Source organism: Osmia lignaria, chromosome 13 (assembly GCF_051020975.1).
Source record: "Osmia lignaria lignaria isolate PbOS001 chromosome 13, iyOsmLign1, whole genome shotgun sequence".
Lineage (NCBI taxonomy): Eukaryota > Metazoa > Arthropoda > Insecta > Hymenoptera > Megachilidae > Osmia > Osmia lignaria.
Window position 1 is genome coordinate 5,660,785 of NC_135044.1, and position 21,614 is coordinate 5,682,398.

The 21,614-nt window shown below is 35.5% G+C and overlaps 1 protein-coding gene across 9 annotated transcripts in view; it reads left to right on the forward strand.

Annotated features, from left to right (window-relative positions):
• Positions 1 to 21,614, forward strand: part of brat (tripartite motif-containing protein brain tumor) — a 79,138-nt gene that overhangs the window by 21,416 nt on the left and 36,108 nt on the right. For 4 of the 9 annotated variants that reach the window (XM_034320281.2, XM_034320284.2, XM_034320282.2 and 1 more), the window contains one exon: positions 15,560 to 15,650. The exons of 3 other annotated variants lie outside the window; for them this stretch is intronic. The gene's annotated coding sequence lies outside the window, so the exon portion shown is untranslated. Of the gene's footprint in view, positions 1 to 1,955; positions 3,158 to 15,559; positions 15,651 to 21,614 lie in introns of those variants that run through there. 2 more of the 9 variants (XM_034320283.2, XM_034320280.2) reach the window with 2 other exon arrangements.

Sequence of the window (21,614 nt, forward strand, 5' to 3'; positions counted from 1 at the left end):
AAGTATAGGCACACCCGAGTACATTGTAACATTTAAAATGGGGGTTTAGTGCGGTTTTACGATGTTCTCCTAAAAACATAAAGTATTATGAAAAGGAAATGGGTGCTTAGGTATGTACCCGATTGCCCACCTGAGGATTAAAGGGGTAAACTACCCTGAAACATCTGAAAATAGCTAAAATTTCCCAATTTCTCCTAGTTATTCGTGGTAGGGAATACATTCATATCCGTTTTATGATTCGACTTCTTGATATTTTTCGATCGACTGATAATTGAGAACCTCTGGCCTTTGTATTCGGTTGGCCGGAACGAAACGGAACGTAACCGACCAGAGAAAATACACAGGGTACGTTGGTTGCATGTAACGTCTCTTGGTCTGGGAGCAGGTGCTCCTTGTTGGGTCGGTTGTGGTTCAGGACCGTCGTATTTCCTTTGGCAGCCTTAAAATTTTCGTAAACCTTTTCATCGTATCGTCGACGAGTAGTGTCGAAGAAAACGTTAATAATTCTTCTTCGAATGCCCCGGGTGTCCATAAAAGTTTGGGTCAAACTTCGGAAGGAATGTAATACCTTAAAACGGAGCTAATAGAAACACTTGTTATTCTGGATGTCTTCAATTCTTAATCTATTCTGTTTAATGGCACATCTTTTTAACTTAACTTTATATTTGTGTACTTTTTCTCTGAATTTTTTAGACACCCTATATTATTCGTATAGTACATGGAAAATTGTGATGTACTGAAGTAAGGTAGTATAGAGTTTTGAAATATTGAAAACAGGTGAAAGTAGAGTGGTGCAAAGTGGTATAAACTTAATGGCGATTTTTTCAAGAAAATAAGTTGTTAGTTAACTACCCTTCGTAAAGTAGAATAGAATATCTTTGTAGATACCTACTTATACATGCGATGGGAAAAATATTTAAAATTCAATACATGAAACTTAGGTCTATAGGAATATGTGCGTGGTAGGAAGACAAGTCCGACATACATATAGCTTAGAGGAAAAAAGATGCTTAAAATATCCAATTTTACAAAATCATGTATAAGTTCACCATTAATTTGGATATATTAATTTGCATTTGTATGAAAGTTTCCGTTTAATTAATCGTTGAAATTATACAAAATGCCATTAGAGTACTCTTTCCTTGTAAATAAATTAGGTTTACGAAAGTATAGGAGGCTATATTTTTAGTCGATTTGATCATAGATCGTTATCAATGCCCTCGGGAAAGAATAGTAGATATAAGAATTTTAAAAAAAGCGTTTTTTTTTCGTCTTTCGACATAATTATTACTTTCAAATGCATACGGACAGTTTCATGTTCATTTATCTTAGTCGCTTTAACGAATGCGTTCATGTAATTTGTATACGAAGCAATTAAGGAGAAGAGACGGTGTTATACTCTCAATGAAATTAAAAAGCATACATTTAAAATGTTAACCAGAAAAGTGTCTGCTCGTTAGAGCGGACTTATTACTTTTGATATACAATTTTTTCAATCTTCTAAATCCTTCATACGAATAACAATTTTGGAGACATTCTTCTCAAAAGAATATTTAAATAAAGGATTTCATCCTTTGACCCGCAAAGCCCCAAAAAACGTCTAATATTTAACCCTTTACAAAAAAGAAATAAGAAGTCTTATAAAAAGCATCCAATTGCATTCAAGTCGAATGACTAACTTTCAACCAATTTCTTCGGATTCACGCATTCATTACGAGAACGAGCCGCCATTGGACGGGTAGGGTGACGCGCGAGGGAAAAGTATCGGCAGGGTGCAGAGGATGCCGGATGGCATCCCGAAGGGCGACACGAGGGGAATAGTAACCAGTGGTGGTGGTTACGTTTGTATATCCCCCCCACCAAGGTTCGTTGCGACGAGGAGGGACGCCGCCGACGCCGTCGCCATCACCCACCACCGCAGCCATCGTCACCGACGTCAGGATACCGTGTGTGAATTCACTTTCCACCGTCGTCTCTATCTCAGTTACCAACAGACCGTGCGATCGTTCGCATCGGAGACTTTGTGAAGCGAGCGAGAAAGAAAGAGAAAAAAAGGGAACTAGGCAGTGTGTGTATGAATGTACGGGAGAGAAAGAGAGATTGAAATAAAAGTGGAGAAAAAGGAAAAGAACGTGAAAAAGAGAAAGAGAGAGAAAGAGAGAACACGTTACAAGCCATGCCGCACAGTCTCGCCTGAACAAAGGAAGGCTCCCTCAACCGAGGGTCGTTTCCGATCGACGAACCGTCGGTTCCCCTTCGTTCGCCTTCGGCGCGCCTCGTGCGGCACAAGCGTTTACGAAGCGGTCAGTCACGTAGCAGCGGCCGAGCTGTGAGGAACAAAGAACGGAAGGAACAGAAAGAGAAAGAGTACGTCAAAAGAGCGAAAAGGAAGCGTACGTCTGTGAACCGGCTCGCCGGCGAATATAAGAAAAAAAAAAAAAAGAAAAACATAAAACAAAGGAAAAAAGAAGAGGCAAATTGACCAGTATTATTGTCCTTGTTTCACGGAGTTTCGTTTGTCAAAGAATACGATAGTCGACTGTTATATATCAATTTTTTCCATCGAAAGAGGCTCGGTTTGTACACGACACACATCGTTCCGTTTCGCGTTGTGTCGTGCAAGAATACGTTACAAACCGAAGTTGACTGGAATACCGAAGAGGCGCCCTTCTCGCGTGTGTGCTTTTCATTTTCGTGTTCCGCAAGCCCTCTTCGTGGATTGAAGCAAGTCACCGAAAGCGGCATACACAAGTTGGATTTTTAATTGGCAGTCCTGTGCGTGCGTGTGCGAGTAATATTCGACGAACCGGCGACCTAACCTCCAACGACCGCTCTCCAAAGGGTAGACGCATAATAACCGACGGTGATCATTGTGCGGACGCGTTATAAACCGATCTTCACGTGTGTGTTAAAACAACGTCCACAGTGACACGTAGCAGCCAAATAAAGACATATAAGTGACTAGAAGACACGATCTCTGTTCAATCAACTACATAAGATATCTTTTTCTACTCGCCTTTACTTTTACTCTTCGGTTCGCTTTAATGTGACATGTTGTGCTACAAATACACAGTGTACGCTTGAATACTAGAGGATTGTTTGATCGAAAAGCAGCGTTCTTCCGTTCGACTACGTACGGATTATCCTCGTATTTACGGTGAGTTTATATACAATTTATTTTTCTTTTAACTACGAAGAACCAGTCGTAAACAAAGAAAGAAACCGATGTGTAATGAAAAGTTTGTAAAAATAACTTACATTAAGGAAGCGAGAATTTCAAAGGTTCTAGAATAATCTTGTACGGTAGACGATTATTATGGGAAACGTGACTTATTTCAGGCTCGTTAGGTAGGAGTGGTTCTGTTTATTGTCCTTCTGACATTTCGTGTGTCAATAACAAAATTATGTTTCTCAAACGAGTAATAGACTTTAATTTGAATTTTTTTTTTAAACTATAATAATATTAAACAATTTAAATGTAATTTACGAGCGCCAGAGTTTGACACGTTCAAAAATAAAATTTCACTCTACAAATTCTTATTTATTATTTTCATAAACGGTTACAAGTATTGTTTTGTAAAACGATCTCCTACTGTTAACCGTTCTATCTGCAACTGATTCATAAAACTGATGCTTTTGTTGTTTTAAAAGCTATGTATATATCGCTAAGTTGCTTATACATACCAACGGATAAGTCCGTCGTGTTGCGAGAAGAGGTTAATTAGACGTCGTTCGAGTAATTCGAGAGTACGTGACGTTTACCGCCTGTCGGTGACAGCAGATAATTACTCAAAAGCGTAGCTGTTAATTATACACTTTGACGCGATAATACAAAATTTCAGGTGATCCCGTGATTTCGTCAATCTAATTACTCCAAGTTTAATTAATATCAGACAGATTATTTTTTAATTATATTATACACGACGCACACTGTCGAAATAAAATTCGTTCAATTTAATAGTTCACCCTAGGAATTATTTGGTTAAGAACAGAGGAGAGTGGCCCTAATAAATTCATTACAAAAACCTTCTTTTAGTTATCACAATTTATCTGATGAATTTTTCAAGCGTTTCTGATTGGTATTTTCTCTTTTTAATTATACAGAGAAATTTTATTCTCTTATTGCATGCATGTCAAATACAATTGCACGTCGCACAGCAGTAAAAATCCTCGAAATGCGGCAGATCATTTCTGGGAAAGTTATTTCACAAATAGCTTATCCGTGCTTAATAAAACGATCCGTAAGAGGATAAAAGTACAAGTAAATAACTTGTTTTAATCTAAAGATTAAACACGCGTGAACAGTGATTTGATTAAAAAGAATTTTCCTGCCCTGCAGCAGGAAAAATTGAAATTTTATATTTTCACGTTTCTCTATTATATTCTCTTAATTATTCGAATATATCTAATGTGCAGTGCCGGTGATCAATGACCCCCGAAATTTAAAACGTTAATACAATTTTTTTTTCGTAAACATTCATACACTTGTAAATTGATTTGTTTAAAAAACTGGAAGGTTTATTAAATAAATATTCACACCGCCTGGAACTCGATATAAGAAAGATTCAAGACCGGGTCTTAAGTGACCCGGCATCCGTGGTTCGGGGATTAATCGACCTGTTGTGCGCTCGGACTCCGCGTTTATGCATACTGCTCGGAAGTAAATCGGATTTCAGTATAAACGGGTTGAAGAGAAGCGGCAATAAAGATCCATCGAGATCAAGAGGGTTTTGGTGAAACTGATTTTATACCTACAAACTGTCGAGTGTCTTCCACTCGCGTCGATGATTCATTCTCCAATGAAATAATGCGCATTCGTCGACAAAGGTCGGAATTGATTTCTCCGGCAACGAGATTCCCAACAGTGTACGGTAGCTCGTTAAAAAAGATTAGGTGAAGGATTGAAATGAAAGGGAGTAAGGGAAGAATCTCTAAGCCTTGAATAACTTCAATTTCTGTACGATCAGAGTTCAATTGGAATCGATATTACATTAATTTTGTAAGATGGTAAATGAACAATTTAAATTTGAAACTAAAATTTAATTTAATTTCAATCGTCTTCAATTTCGATTCAGGAAATTGCAGTTTGTTTTCTTCTTATCAGATCCCACTGGTATGTTCTTCTTAATTGTCAAATTGTTCTTGATCATCTGAATATAATAGTGGTATTGTATTCTTCCATTTCATTTCCCATATCGTTGTTACAATTAACCCTTAAAGTGTTATAAACGTGTTTACGCGTCCAATAAATGACACAGTATGAACGATGTGGACATGGTTACATGTTCGGTGCGTTCACCCGTTAAGTCAATGTGTATTTATATGTTTTTCGAGATGTTCCTCGAACTTTGAAATTCAGCTGCCTGGGTTTACTAACAAGGCTGTTCGAATGTAATGTTTGGAGACCTTTACAGAGGAAATCAAAGTCGGCGAAACCTGAACGCGTTTCGGGTCGAGCGAGATTTCATGCTTACATTAATTATAAGTCATTTCGATTACACTATACATGAGTATCATTTCAAAGTTCCACCGAAAAATACTTCTTTCCTATTTTATTAAACACTCGGGGTTACCGGTAGTCCACACACACTCGACGTGTTAATTTTGTAGGAATTTGACACGTGTTGTATCACCATATACAGCCACTGGTGAAATATACTCTGTACTAAAAGGATTAATTAAACGCTTGATTAATACTAAAGCTATTATGTAGTGGATTTTGGAACATAGGAAATTGGACCTGATTTGATGACATAAAACTATCATAAAATACCATTTATGATATATCAATTTAAAGCTTTTAATCTAAAAGAAAATAATTGTACAATCGTTTCATCGATACTTTTATTATTTAGAAACATAATTGATTGTAAATTGGTGATTCCAGTATAAAATTACTCAGTTTATATTAAGAGTACCGACGGAACATTTATATAGTTATTTTCCTGAAATCTTAAGCTTTAAATTAATATACTATAAGTACTATTTTATGGTACTTTTTTGTCACGAAATTGTTTTATTGTTAGACTTGGCACGTTTTGAAATCTGGCACTGTTTGCTGCAATTAATAATCAACTATTTAAAATGTTAATGAAGAGTTTGTTTATTCATTTTAATGAAATTTTAATCTCCGGATTTTATTAGTATTTTTTCAACGTGTCGTTCCGATTAATTTATTGTCGCCACGATGTTATGTAAGCCCGTTCAATCAGTTTCCATTACATTAAAGATTCGTTGAACCACCAGCCGGGGGAATGTTTAATCGATCGATGAATGTGTGATAATTGGAATATCGGTATTTAGTTTTTATCGAGTTCCTTTTAAAAATTGCTTTCCATTTAATTTATTCGTATGTTTAACAGATTGCGCAGACCTTTCCATCCATCGTTTCTGTTTCGTTTAGCAATTAAGTCATTAAACTCTAATTTGCATGTGCTTCTATCGCTATTTCATAATGTTCTTAATGAGATAAGTAAAGCACACTGTAATTATTGACATTACTCAAATGAATTTCAGTTATTTTAAACAAGACTGAACATACTGTTTAACACATTCGTTATCGTTCTATTGAAAATTCAACCATCATAGAATATTTCTTTTTTATCTAAAATATACCTTTAAGTCTGCATATTTGATATCTTTTCTCGTGAATTAATTTTCTGTATTTTACACTTTGTACTTCTACGTATTACTGCATCCGCTATGCAAGGTTCGAGCATGATAAACTTTTAAATGTTAGTATATTTTCATGGCCACAACATTGAAACTGCATTGAAGCGATAAAGAAAGTAATAACGAAGCTGTTATCGATTGAATTTCCATATGTAAATCATAATAGTTGTTTGGAAAATGATTTCATCGTTGAAAGGTGTTGGTTAATGAAGATACAAGATAATATCGTAAATCCTGGAAATGTTACTTGGTGCTAGTTCACCGTCTAAATTCTTCTGGAAATTCGAAGAAATGTTTTATAACAGCCCTTCCCAACTTTTTCTATACCTTTTCCCTTGGGGTAGGGCCTCGCATTCCTCGGTGACGCGCAGAATACTCGTGCCTAAGTTTCCAGGCTTCTTCTATTACGAGAGAAACCGGTTTTCCTCGGAACTGAAACAGCCAGTTTTCCAAAATGCATGAGCTGCATTAGAAATGGTTCACTCGAAAGCCAGTATTCTTTTCTGTATCATGTATCGTTCTACTTCAGGACTAATCCGCTCTCTTTATCATCAAATATTATTCCATTTCGTTGAGATTTTACATTCGCGATTGAATCAGGCTTAGGGAGCATGGCGATATAGGAGAAGCAAGAATTTTCAGAATCTCAATTTTGACGATATTGATATATTAAAAGTAAGTTTAGAAACAAGATAAGATAAGTGAGAAATACGAATTCAAATTTTTCCGCTTAAGCGGTCGCACCCAGGGGCGCCCAGAGGGGAAGGACAAGAATCCAGGACGTTACCATTTTTCTTGTATTTTATTATATTTCATAGTTAAATTAAAAAAGTAAATGCAATCAAATTCTATAAATCTGTAGTCACTTTATATGAAAATATGAACGTGCTTCGAAAATTTATGTCGGTAGTATACAATCTGAAGTAAATAGTGGAATATATAATACTTGATCGAAACGAGAATCGGGTCTTATCGAGCAGTTATAATTTACCATTTCTATGCCTCGAATGCAGTTGAATTCTTTTTTTCTTTTTATCAAACGGACAAATACCGCGGTGTCGGACGAAAATGTTTGGACTATGTAAATCGTATGATTGTTTTGAAACGAGAAGAAAATAAGAGAAAGTAGGATGAAAATGTATAAGCGTAGGAGAAGGAGAACACATCGACGAAGCGATCTAGAAAAAGTTACCGAAGAAGCGAAATCACATTCTTGTGCTTACATAAGCGGCTGAAATTCATAATCCTTTCGCCGTTAAGCAAAGCATACAGTGCTTAACAAAATTATACATCGTGGCTGGAATATCGTGTTACAGTTAATAAGAAAGATGAAAGAAAATTTTTGCTTGCAAGTTTGGAAAAATTTTCAATTTAATGAAATCAGGAAAATGTGTTTTAGTCTAGGTCTAGACTATTGTATTATACCTGTCGCTCGAATTACATTTCTTGCGTGTTTCATAAACGTCTGATCAATTTGTTCCTATCTTTTGAATCCTTTTGAATCGTAGAAATTCAATCAATTGCTACGCGTTTTACACTGACCCTTGAAGATGAAAAAAAAAATGGTCAGGACAAGAAAAGCCGACAGGAACAGAATGACACTATTCCACGTGCACAGATACGAGCCATGGCATATTTAATTAACGAGATTACTTTGCGAGAAACCCGTTTCTGTACCGATCGCGCCTTATTTAGGAACAGAGTCGCATACACGGATCTTAAGCAATGAAAGTAAACGGTTGTCAGCGAAGAGTTGTTGCTTCGGGTTATCTGCTCGCAGAAACGAAAGTGTCTCACGATTCTGCTTCAAAATCCAGTTACCGGTTCCCTTCGCATCTTACATAATCGCACGTTGGCGGTAAGAAAGGTAATTACGTATCATTTTAACCCGATACAAGTGGCATCATTTACTTACCACTTACGCGTGGGATCCAAGTATAAAGGGTGGTTCAGAAAAGAAGTCATACATGAAATAATATTTTGCGTAATTTTAACGTTGCAAACAATGTTTTTTTTTTACACAGAATGATCCAAAGAATCTATCTGCATTTTCACCTTTTTTTTGTACTTTCAAATGTATCCTTACGTTTAACGCTGGTTCTGATGTTATAATCGCGATCCGATCCAATTTGATACGACTGTGAGAAAGTTACCACGGTTACGTACTTCGTCTATGTTTTACGCTGATCATGTATGCTCGAAAACGCGTCGTCATACAAGTGTTTCGAATTTCACATATTGCCAGAGTTATATTGAATATATTTAATATTGAAAGTTTGCCTATACTGGCATTGAACGGTTTTATCTTCCATCGGAATAATACTTGAAAGGAATAAGTCTTTAATTACCTTTCGTCAATTATAATAAACCTTATTTTGATTAGTTTTTCTGTGGGTTCAGAAAGAAGTTGAAATTTGTAATATTTAACGTAAGAATTATTTTTAACTATATACCTATGATAAATAACTGAAATATAGTTGATTGTCGGGTATTTACGGTTAAGAATAATAATCTTATATGATTAAGAATAAAATTTCTGATCCGCAGAGATAATTGGTATAAGATTGTTGAAAAATTGTACGCGTTAAAGATGTTCAGGTACCTGGTTACAACTTGTGTTCCGTAATCACTTTTTACACTTTCGCTGGTTGTCAGCTCGTGCCATCTCAGCAGCCTCTCTCGGTTTTTGCGAGAGTGAAATGCCAAAGTGAAAGGGTATGTCTTCCCATGCGTGCTGTTACCTCATAACTTGTGTTGCTTGTAACGCGACTTGGGACTCAAGTAAAGTTATGCTCACAGCAAGACCTTACTATCAAATTTATTTGCCACTTACAATTTATATCAAACTAACTTTTTTGTTTTATGAACCAAACACATGCTCATTGTGTAACGTTAAAAGTATTCAATGATAATATTAAAATTTGCAGAATATTAACAAAATTTTCAATCAGTTTTTAATCGACTAGCAATTATAAGATTTTCTTTGAAGTCCAATTTTCCATTGATTCCATAATTTTTCAAATATCGTTCGTAATTAATTATACATCTTTTTATTTATTTTCCTTGTAATTGATCGAGAAACAAAAAAAGAGAACGGATAATAAAAAAGAGAAAAGAAAATGAAAGAAACCTTCATAATCACACGTGATATACCCACGTATCAGCTTGAACTTTTCCATCGCCCTAGATATAGTAGAAATAAAGTTTAACCGCACGTTCTTTCACACTGGAAACCTGTGTAACGCCGTGATTATTTTCTTTCTTTTCCCTATCGCGAAAAGTATTACGTGTGAAAGCGTTACGATTCGCCATATGCAACGATTCGTTTTCAACTTCCGTATGATTGATACACCGTAAGTCAACTATATTGCAGAGATTTTCGTGTACCTCTTAGGAAGGACTTGCAATTAAACACATACAGTGTCGATAACGCATCCTATATTCATTAACAAATATCATGCATAAATTCTGTTTGTAGAGTTTTACAGGGCTCTTTCCATTCGTATTTGAGACTTTCACGATAATTTGAATTAGTCATTAGAATGAAAATTCCAGCGAACCTAATATTCAATAATAGCGCGTGATTACATCGAAATTATATTGTTACGTTGAAAGAAAAGTAATTGGAGTTATTTCGAAATACTTATTTAAACGTTTCGAAGAAAGGAAACGGTCTTTCGAGCGATTACGATAGACGGTGGGTTTCATTTTTTACGTATGTCCGTGGCAGCACCGAATCCCTTTCCTTCCGTCAAAATTTCTACGAACATTTACGTGATCCCGCGACGTTTAACTTTAACTTTCATTTCCTCTTGCCAGCGTAATCTTGGAATTCGACGGTAACCGCGTGGCTCCGTTAAAAAGTGAAAGTATATACCTGTGCTACGATTAAGAAGTTTCCGATTTATTCCCCGCTTTCCATGCCCGGTAACCACCGCGCGTTCCCGTCTAATTTTATCGTTCACGCGGAATCGTGCCGGATCAACAACGGAGAAACGTAATTTTATGAGTGACGGCGACGAGAATGTAGGTTAAGGACGGCACACGAACTCCAGTTTAGTGGATCGATTAATTGCGAACCGGTCCTTTTTTGATCGGACAACCTGTGGCGACCATTGCTATAATACACTACCGGTCAAAAGTTTCGGTACACCTATCGCACTTGTGTCATTACATTTCCATACAAACACCAATATTCCACTTGATTTTTGCGTATTTTTATAAAAATGCATAATCTTTCAATTGCAAGTAGCCAATTTTTATACCACTTGGTCCTCTAGAACTGGCCTTGTTCTAGAGGAAAAAGACCACTGTGAATGTTTGCTTGAGAATATTTTTTCCAAACTTCGCGTTCTGAAATTTAAAAATTTCGAAATTTGAGTTTAGAACCTTCTTCGTCGTTTTCCCTAGGGGATATAACTTAATAGTCGACTGAAACTATAATTAAAGCTTTGTTTTTCCTTTCTTGGCAATACGAGTAGGAATCCACGGCTCGTTTTTATGCTTCTGACGCAGATGAAAAGTTCTGAACGATAACTACAGATGCCAGAAGGATGCCAGATGTGGACTTAAAATGCTATCGTGTCAAGATTATCAAATGCCACAAAAACGGATCTTCGTGGAACCCACATTCCTTTTTCGTTTAAGCATTTTCATAGTGAGAGAATTTCTGTTTGTTCGATACTGTACATTTAAGAGTACACTTAATTAAGGACGGTATTTTTACTCACTGTTCGATTCAATTGATTCACCTGCTTATCCTCGTAATACTTTGTCAACCTTTGTATCCAAATTTGTGGCCTTGACACGCTTTCTCTTCATTATCGTTTGTCTCTTCGTTCCTGTCGCATTACTCGTATTAAGTACATAACGTAATGTCTACTTTTTTTTTTTTACACAGAATTTTCGTAAAAGTTATTCTATATTATAAAAATATATATAAAGTTTCATTAAAAATAGAATTAAAAAAAAGATCATAGTTGATAGTGTAATCCGTTCCACTTAATACCCTTCAACTTTCTCTTGAAATATTTGTATTTTTTATATTTTCCGAAATATTTCCCCGAGGAAATTGAAATAGAACCATCCTGCATATGGAACTGAGTTTATCAAACGATCAATGCCAATTTGTTTCAACACCGACGTTGAAAAGATGAAAGAAAAATGCAGAAATGATCCATTCATCGCAGCGTATATCCGTTTTATTCGTGCCCGATACCTTGCGTCACGTTCGTAGGCATTTACAATTGTATTATTGGATTTAGACCGACAAGATCGCGATGTTTGTTCGCAGAAAAAATCATACGTCACGAGTTTGAATTGCCACGATGATGCGGGTCAAAACGAGATCGCAAACAACCGTACCTTGATGATCGTTTCTTTCGTAAAAAGCAACTTGAACGGATACAAATGGGTCTAGTTAGTCTCTCGTATTTGACGATCGAAGCTCTGGTGTTGCATGTATATATGTTTTTTTTTTTTTTTTTTTTTTTCGTTCTAGTTTCACCCAGATAACGTAGCTATCTGTGGAACGAATCGGATGATCCTTGAAAATGAAAAATTAAAAAAGACAATAACGCTATCTGTTTGCCGTTGATAACTCGGGAGAGAATAATAATTGAAAATACAGCGGGTGAACAGAGTATTTGTAGATCGATTGATTTTAGTTTATTAAATAATTTTTATGCACTTTTAGAGATTGTATGCAAAATCGGACGAACTTAATGAAAAACAAATTGAAGAATCGATGGAAATATACTAGCAATCAATACTTGCGCCATAGTTGCGAATGTGCGTTAAACGGAAACTCACAGCTTGAAATTGTTGCTAAACAATGAACTGTCATGATAAATACGTGAAGCTACGTAAACACGATTCGTGTTAATGATTAATGAATTAAACTGAAGCTACGCTTGACTGATAATGAGTCAGAGCATTGTTTCGGAATAAGTAACACAGTTGTGTGTGTTTTACATTTCGCGATGCAATGATAAAAGGATAATTGCAGGGTCAGATTTGAGCCTGCAAAAAAATATGCAAACTAAAGGATACTTAGAAAAAGATACTAAGAAATGAAGTTATATATGTAGGGTTCATCTGTGTCCAAGGAGGTGCGACGTCGGAACTTGAGCGACATTATCACCGGAAGTGGCCTGCGCGTTTCCCAAGTCCTTACTTGGTTATTATCAATTAGGCCATACACGCAACCATGATACGTATCGTTTGTTATTCCACTATCTTCGTTTCTTTGACAGTTTCACGTGATATTTCAAACGAGTTATTTACGAAAATTATTATTTAACATACAAATTAACAAATTGGAGACAGAATAACAAGAAATCTCTTTTTAAAAAATGGCCTGCAAATCATTTAAAAAATGTACACAGTTCTTTTCTCTCTCTGGCCTTCACTGTTATGTTTATCATAATAAAGCCTTGATGAATGAAGCAATTAGAACATAGAAATTTTACGTAGATAATAAATTTTTTATCGCAGCCTGCAAACAAATTCTGGTAAACAAAGAGACATTATTTCTGTCTTTTTATGAACATTTACCGTGTTTACTTGGGTCTTTGAGTTATTATTTATCTTCAAGATTTTCCTTATATTCTTGGTAAAACAAGATAGGTGTTTTGTAATATTGAATTAGAATATAGTAGGGAATTAATAATTAGGCGTGTTTCATACCTATATTGAAATACAAAGTTTCAACATATATTTTTAAGCAAAACGGTTGTTTTGATATAAAAGTTATTATATAGCGTCTTTAGTTACTTATCCTTATTTTTTACGAACCGAAAGGCAAAACACAAGTTATCTCATGACTTACTCGCGACGTGTTAATATTTGGTTAATTACTTTGTAAAAAACACGAGTTCGGATATATCTTGTCACACGATGGTCGCGCGCTTAGTTACTTTTTGTTCGTTGATTAAATAACTTTCCGTTTTTAGTTCATATACGAATAGCCTTTGGAAATCAATAGATCGTTTCGACGCCAATTTCAACGTGGGAAAGTTGATAAAAACGTGCGTTTTAAAATTGCCCATATTTCCTGTATGAAATTTACCGTGAGAATTGTTTTGCTTCAAAATTACTAACATCGATCCGTGTTTTGTTTTCGGTGGTTCTTGCGCATACAGCCCTCCGCTATTTGCTCGAAATCTAATATTAGATGAAAATATAACAGCCCGTAGGAAAATTAAACGCTAGAATAGATTCTCGAATTATGTTTCAAGAATTTATTCTCCTCCACTCACGGTAATATTACTATATAAATCAGAGGTGTTTAGATTGTTGTTTCGCGAGAGTAAAATTTGAAAGTTGGGTAGATATGACAGATAAACTTTTAATATAATTTGCCGAGGTTTATTGTTTTGATAATTAAAAAAAACATTGTATGCTATGTTATTTCAAGAAGAATTGAAAACATGCAACGGTATATTATCATCGCTTGTCAAGCAATTAGACGCGGCATATTTCTAGCTGTTTATCGTTCATTCATCTGTCGTGTAAGAAATTGCTGGTACGTGAGTGGTCATCGCTTCAAATACATACAGTGTATTCATGAGAGTCACGGTTATCACGAACTCACCTATTTTCTTCGTTTACTTAAATCTTTCATTCGTATTGCGAAGATTTAAGTTCAAGGATATTTCAAGCTAATAAAGTAGTATACGCATTACTGAACTTGTGTGTTTTGGCAATTAGACAGAATAAGACATTTAAAACGTTCAGTTGAATAACCCTGACATAGCAGATAGGTAATATGTTTTGAAATTTTTTACCCAATTATGTAAACCAGTCCATATGTTTATTTAAAAAAAAAAAAAAAATCTGGACGGGATTTGAACTCGAGGCAAAAAAAGTTTAGCACCAAACTTGCTAACTATAATTGTTTCATACTTAAATTTAAACTTTCCATGTATTATCTTATCAAATTAATATAATATTGATCTCCCCGGTCCTTGACATTTAATGTGTTGAAGGATAAATGTAAAAAAGAAGGAAGATATTCATTATTCAAAAAGGACCCCAGTGTCCTACGATCATTCTTGAATCCAACATAGACCTTAATAAGTTAACAATAAATTATCCGTATGCCATCGAATTTCTTGAAAAGATAAAAAATATAATTCTACACAAATAATACGTAATATAAATGTGCTGTATAAGTTGTAAAACCTAAGAGATGACACATCGTGTCGTATAAATTCATTGTTGGATTCATTCAGATAATCGGAAATGTGGAGCGAAGCGAAACTTCCTGCGAAGCGACCACCTACTGGTAACTGCGAATGAATTTCGATTATGGTACGGCCTTGTTATCATTTTTGTCGTAAGGAAAAAAGGCAAAAAGATTAAATAAACGTGGTGTATCATTTATCAACGATACAAACAAGAGTCGCAATATTTGTACACAGTTATATTGATATTTTATTATTTTTCATTTAATCAGCTATTTTTATTCGAAATATGTTTACAACAAAATCGTAAACCTCTTCGTTGAATTTTTCTCTGCGCTGTATCAGAATACCCTTATCGTTTCGAAGACTCCTTTGCCGTTCGATGAAACGTTTCGAATGAACCGAGAGATAACGATAACTTCACAAGGAAGGAACACAATGTATAGTATTTGTAAGAATAGACCACCGTCACCTTCCGCTTCCTGTTGCGATATCGCGAGAAACTTGCCTGTTTCTCGTGTCATTGGCCAATTAACCGGTTTAAGGGTTACTATCTGAACGCCTCGTTAATTTGTAACTTCGAGCCTGTTTAATTCTTACAAAGCGTATCCTCAAAGATCTTTCAAAAATTCAAACGCGACACCAATTAATTATTTCAGAATGAATAATAGAAAGTGATAGAGTTTGTCTTTTGATTACAGGTGAGTCCCGTGGTATTTTCGAGAGGTGCTGCATCGAAACGATAAATCTGTGAGAGGCCATTGCAAGGTTTACCAGAATTACACATTGAGGGTAAAGTATAGGCCTTTTCGATATGTTTATGTACATCGTCAGTCAAAAGTATGGAACCATTAACATTTTTTTACGATATATGAAGGTAAATTTGTAAATATTAAACTAATTTATTAATGAGCATGACAGAATTATGAAACGCATTGCTGTAAAATGATACGAATTGGCGGTAAATTATTAACACAAAAAGCAGCTGTACAAAACACTCATTAAATGAAATACGACATAATTACACGTCGACCAATCAACAGGTGCATAAAAATGTAACTTGGTGGTACGCGTTAAATATGTGCTTACCTTTGTTAATGTAATCGGATAAGAACGGTTGATTTTTCTTAATCTGCATATTTATGTACTAACCCTTGTACACTGTTCAAATGTTCAAAATATATTTTATTTTGATTTAAAGTTACATTTTTAACAACATTTGGTTCCATGCTTTTGAACGATAGTGTATATTGAAAATATATCGATTAACAAATCACAGCAGATTTTTCTGAAATTAAAAAAAAAAAACTGTGCTACTGTTTTTTTCCCCTCTTAAAATACACAGTAGATCTATTACGTGAATTAATCGATGAACTTACCGTTTTCCGACAATGCGAGCAATTTCCTTTTCAAATCATTTCCTTCGTTAGTAAATAGATAATGGTTAAGAACTGTTGAAAACAAAGAAGCTGAAATTCAATGAAACTCTTCGTGCCGACTATGTTAATCGTAGTGGCACATCCTCCAGGATGGCCAACCACGCGTTCCTCTTTGCATCGTAGCACAATGACCCATTGTGTTCCGTTTCATCGACCAGGCAAAACAGAGTTTCGCGAAACCGTGTGCATTTTTCAAGGGAGAAAAGCAATAGTCGCCGCTTGTACACGCGGACGTTTTATTACGTCAGGGGTACGTGCGTGGCATGTCGGGTGTTTTCGACCAGGCGCCTTAGGGTTCATTCACACTATAATTCAGTGATAAAACGTATCGTGTCACGGAACAATGTAATGGGTACTGTAATCCAAATAAATCAGGTCAATCACGCGATGTGTTGATTTAAGGATACGTTTTTCCTGTGACGGTAAATCACGATTTTTACCGACACGACACGATATATCATTACTTCAATTTGTGATAGTATCAGTTTTCATTTATATTACTCCTATTATGTCCGTGAAATTTTATATCGTGGATGCGTTACGACATTGTAACGTCAGTGTGAAAGGAGCTTAACACACCCGTATACGTGTACTGCAGCAGCAATTATTCGATGCGCGTTGTGCACTCTCCCGCTTGCATTTCTCACCGTGCGCATTTCTTACTCTCCTTAATCACTGTAGGGCGGGTCAGTGCACCTGGCGAAGATTTTACGACCTTGCTTGACATGCTATTTAATCGACGCTACTTTACGCACATCTCAAACCCCATAAACCGGAAGATTGATTAATTTCGCGACTAAAACCAGATGATGGTTGCCTTTGATGACAAAGACAAAGCATCGCTTTCAATACAATAGGTAGATGTCACATTGTTACGATCAAAGTGTTATTTCTCAAAACATCTTAACAAATCCTGCAACTTTAAGATTAAGGAACTTGATACGTCAGTTTAATTGACGTTTAGTAAATTTACGGTCAATTAAAATCCAGTTTGATTAATTTTTTTGCGGTTAAAAATTAGACGTTCCCGTTTGATCGGTACTTGAAAAATTAAGAGATAAATATAGCATCGACGAGGGTGTAGTGTTAAAATGAGAATAGCCTAGTACGGGTTGACATTTAATTGGGAGATTCTGCAAAACTTATTTACGACGGTGCAACGGTAGCGCCCGGCTGTACGAAGCATCGATGCTGAAACTTCTATGGAAGAATTAGAGTGGAAGAAATTCCCTTGTGAAACGGACCAGCCCTTTCGTATGTTCTCGTGAACGATATCCGGCAAATGGTATGTAACTTTGCACATTTGAATGTCGAATTTTCATCTTGCTTTGTTCGCGTCGACCCGGTGTTTTTATTATGATAAATCATTTTTTATCGATTAATCGATTCGAATGCTATAAATTTGTTTACGTCGCGTACAATAAAAACCCACAAAATGTGCATATTTAAGCAGTTATAATAATTTCTTAATAATTTGTTTTGAAAAAAATTTCGAATGCTGCTGATGAATGTATTAAATTTAAAAAAAAAAAGGCAAAAATTGTTTCCTTTGTAAAGAATATAGAATCGTTTAGCTAGACATAATGGGTCACCGATGACCCAGTATTACATATATTTAACTATCGTCGAAAAAGTATCGTGTAGGTGCGCCGACTCTGCGTTCTCAGGGCTCGAGGAATGCAAAACGTTAGAAAAGAGGATGACCGAGGGTTCGCAGGGCAACAACCAAGTTTCCATGAGGCGAAACAGGATGAGAAGCAGAAGAGGTAGAGGAGAAAAGCAAAGTAAAAGAGCTACATACATAGTCGTGCTATAGTGGGTAGGAAAGGGTCAGGGGCGTCCCTAGAAATCGTTACTTCTTTTACTGTATCAAAAATTTGATTTTTCCGAAAATTTCTTTTGAATTACGTTGTTGCATATCAAATGGTAGATTTCGGAACGTAGAAATTCAATGACATAGAAGTACTGCAAAATAATTGTCAAATGTAACGATTTTTAGATATCATTGATATTTGCATCCAATTAAATATTAAAACAATTTCATAACCAAGTATGTTTGCCTTAACGATACATACTTCTTTTTCTATCGAAGCTCTTGAGCTGTTTAGCAATCTCCATCAATAATGTTGAAGTACATAAGGATGTTAGGAGCACTTTGCGAAACGAGAGATGGTGTTTGCAAGTGGACAAAGTAAGAAAGATCGAAGGTCGAAGGTAAGGTGAATATACCTCCAGACGCGTCGCGTGCAAAGAGATAAAGCAGCACCTACGCGATACACGCGGCTATTCTAAAAATACGGGTTTATTTTAGCCGCAACGATATGCGCCACAGTCTATCACGAAAACGAGATACACACCGACCAAACGTCCTAACGTCTGTGTGCTTCGCGATCGAATGTGTTGGCTGCTTTTTCGAAATTTTATCATTGAAAGTTAGGATGTTCATCGGGGGGCATCTCGGAAATTTACCGCACACAGATTTCTTTACTCTTTTTCTCTTTGACGAGTTTTCGTTTAACATTAGGCTAGAATCAAATTCTGAATCGATTCAGCAGTTTCTTTCATTGAACTTTAAATTTCAAATTGATATGCCGTAAGCGCTATTTTGCAGTACTTTTATGTCATGAAATCGTGACAGAGTTTCACTGTTTCGAAATCGACCATTTGATATGATACAACCTAATACAAACTGTGTTTCTGTGACCTACATACCAGCCATGTCCACATTCAGTGTCCTACCAGTTCTACACACATTGACGAATTTTTTATATTAGAAGAACGTATATACAGGGTGTCCCGTGTAACTGGGTTGTTGCTCTAAAATGATCTAACACAGAAAGAAATGTCATTAGAAAAAATTAAATGGTATCGAATGGAGCATCATCAGAGAGAGACTTCAGCTCTCATAATTTGAACAGAATTTAGTCGAATTTTATATTTCCTTCAATGTCATTTGGTACATCTTGTTATTCTCCACAAAAAAGTATGAAAGTACTTGGGTGGAAAATCGATTAGTTCAAGAGATATCTTAGGGAGAGACATGGAGAACCTAGAGGACTCTCCCCAAGATATCTTTTGAACTAATCAATTTTCGACACAAGTGCTTCAGTACTTGTTTGTAAAGAATTAAAAGACGCTTCGATTGATACGTCGCAAAGTACAAAATTCCAATATTGATCATTTCTTCGCCATAGACTCTACCCGAGTTAAGTAGGCGAAATCGCGTCAGCGGACCCTTAACGGTGAACCACATCGAATCGTGCGACAGTATTAAGATATTGATAAAGAAATTGCGATTATTGAATATAAAATTGATTAAGTACAACGCGTATAGTACGCATAGATAGATGATAGCGCAATAAGTCACGTTCTTGTTGGGTTTGTACGAACGACATTCATAGGGGGGATTGAAGAAGGGGTAGATAGCGAGGCAAAAAGGAAAGTATACTTATTCATAGCGTATATGCAGATACCTCGGGTTAAGTAGAGTCGAGGTGAATAACGGAGGGGGAAGTAGTTCTTATGACTAAAGTTGATGCTGTACTGTGACGTAGACACAAATGTGCCAAGCATGCTTAACTCACCGTACCTAAGAAATCTACTTAACACGTTCGTTACCATACTGGATTAGAGAAAAACATTCATCACAGATCATAGATACTTTGTTTTTAAGTACCTTTGTACGATATACTTGCAGCTTTTCATTTGTATATACTTACATGAAAGCATATTTGTTAATATGACCTCAAACTGTGTGAAAAATATCGTGGCATTATTTTTATTATTTTTGCTCTCTTAATCAATCGAATCTTAATTATACACGAGTACATCCATTATTCCAAATTCGCTTTGAAAAAATTGTTCTTCTGCATAATAATTTGATTTCATGTTTGCTAGCATAGGGTGGTTATTGTATCACTGTTGTGTCTTCTTTTTCCCTGTTTTTCTTTCTCTTTGTCGTATGCTATCGTTCACACATAACTCGCGTAAAACGTCGGTGCGTGCGGCGCCAAGCGTCGAGACGCTCTTTGCAAAGAAAGAAAAAGAAGAGGAACGAATGCGATTCAATTAGCTCGAAATTACAGTGTTCACAGTTCTTAGAATTGTCAGTTGTTGCCGATCGAATCGATGAAATTATGTTGAATAGAGTTTCGAGATAAAATGACCCTAGTGTAAAATTCTTGTTCTACACAGTGTCAAACATAATGCATAGATGATATTTTAACTCAGAAACTTTTCAAAATAATAATAATATTTTAATAAGAAGCCTTGGAGTGCTTACTAAGTTTTACAATCTTCCCACCCTGTAAGTTGGTCTTTCTGCCTTCAAAGTTTGTTCTCTTGGTAACTTTGCACTTTACTTTATCTTGCACGTTTGTACCATCTCTGTAATACTGTACTTTGATGAAATTAAAATAGCAAAGAAATATCAAAATTTGAAAAGAACCATATTCTAAATGATTATTAAAATCGTTTACAGAAGAATTTGTCTTAGAACATTTCAAGCTTTTACACAATTTTTTTTGGTCCTTGTATAAAATTGAACAAATTTAATGGACACTGATATCATGATTAAATTCCTCAAAAATAAGTAAATTGCTACGACTGATTGCAACAATAGCAGGCTGCTATCTTTGGAAGACGTCAGACACATCTTTTCAATTTCTGTTGACGTATATCAACATAATGGATATTCAAAACAAACATCCATTTCCTGATACAGAAATACATTTCGTTACTGTTCAAATTTACAATACATCTAACAAAATTAAGATGTCCTTTACGAACAGTAAAGGAAGTGTCAGGTGGACTGGGCTATAAATAAGAGGAATTATATTGAAGATTAATTTTTACTTAGCCGATACCTGCTTACTTTTTACTCATATCTTAACACGTTGGGCTAGAAAATTTTTGTCTCAGAAAGTAATTAGAATCTACGGGTCGAAGTTAAATAATATGCTAAAGAAAAAATTAATTCTATGATCTGAAACATGAGATCCACTAATTAATATTGTTTCGCAATTAAATTGGAAAGAGCAGCTGATTTGTCTTAACTGCAGTACATCTAAATTTTATTAGTTTGATTAAATTAACGATCAAAGAGTTATAAATTGATTCTCAGTCAATAACCGCAGGCATCAAAAAGACTATTAATAGACTCCTCATGGTCGATAAGGTATTAAAATGGTAAAAGCAGCTTGGAGACTTCAACAGAATATTATTATGTAATTAAATTTACAAAATACGTATGTTTTATTCAACATGATTATTCATTGAATTATGAAAAATACCATGCTGTTTTGTGGAGTTAGTTACA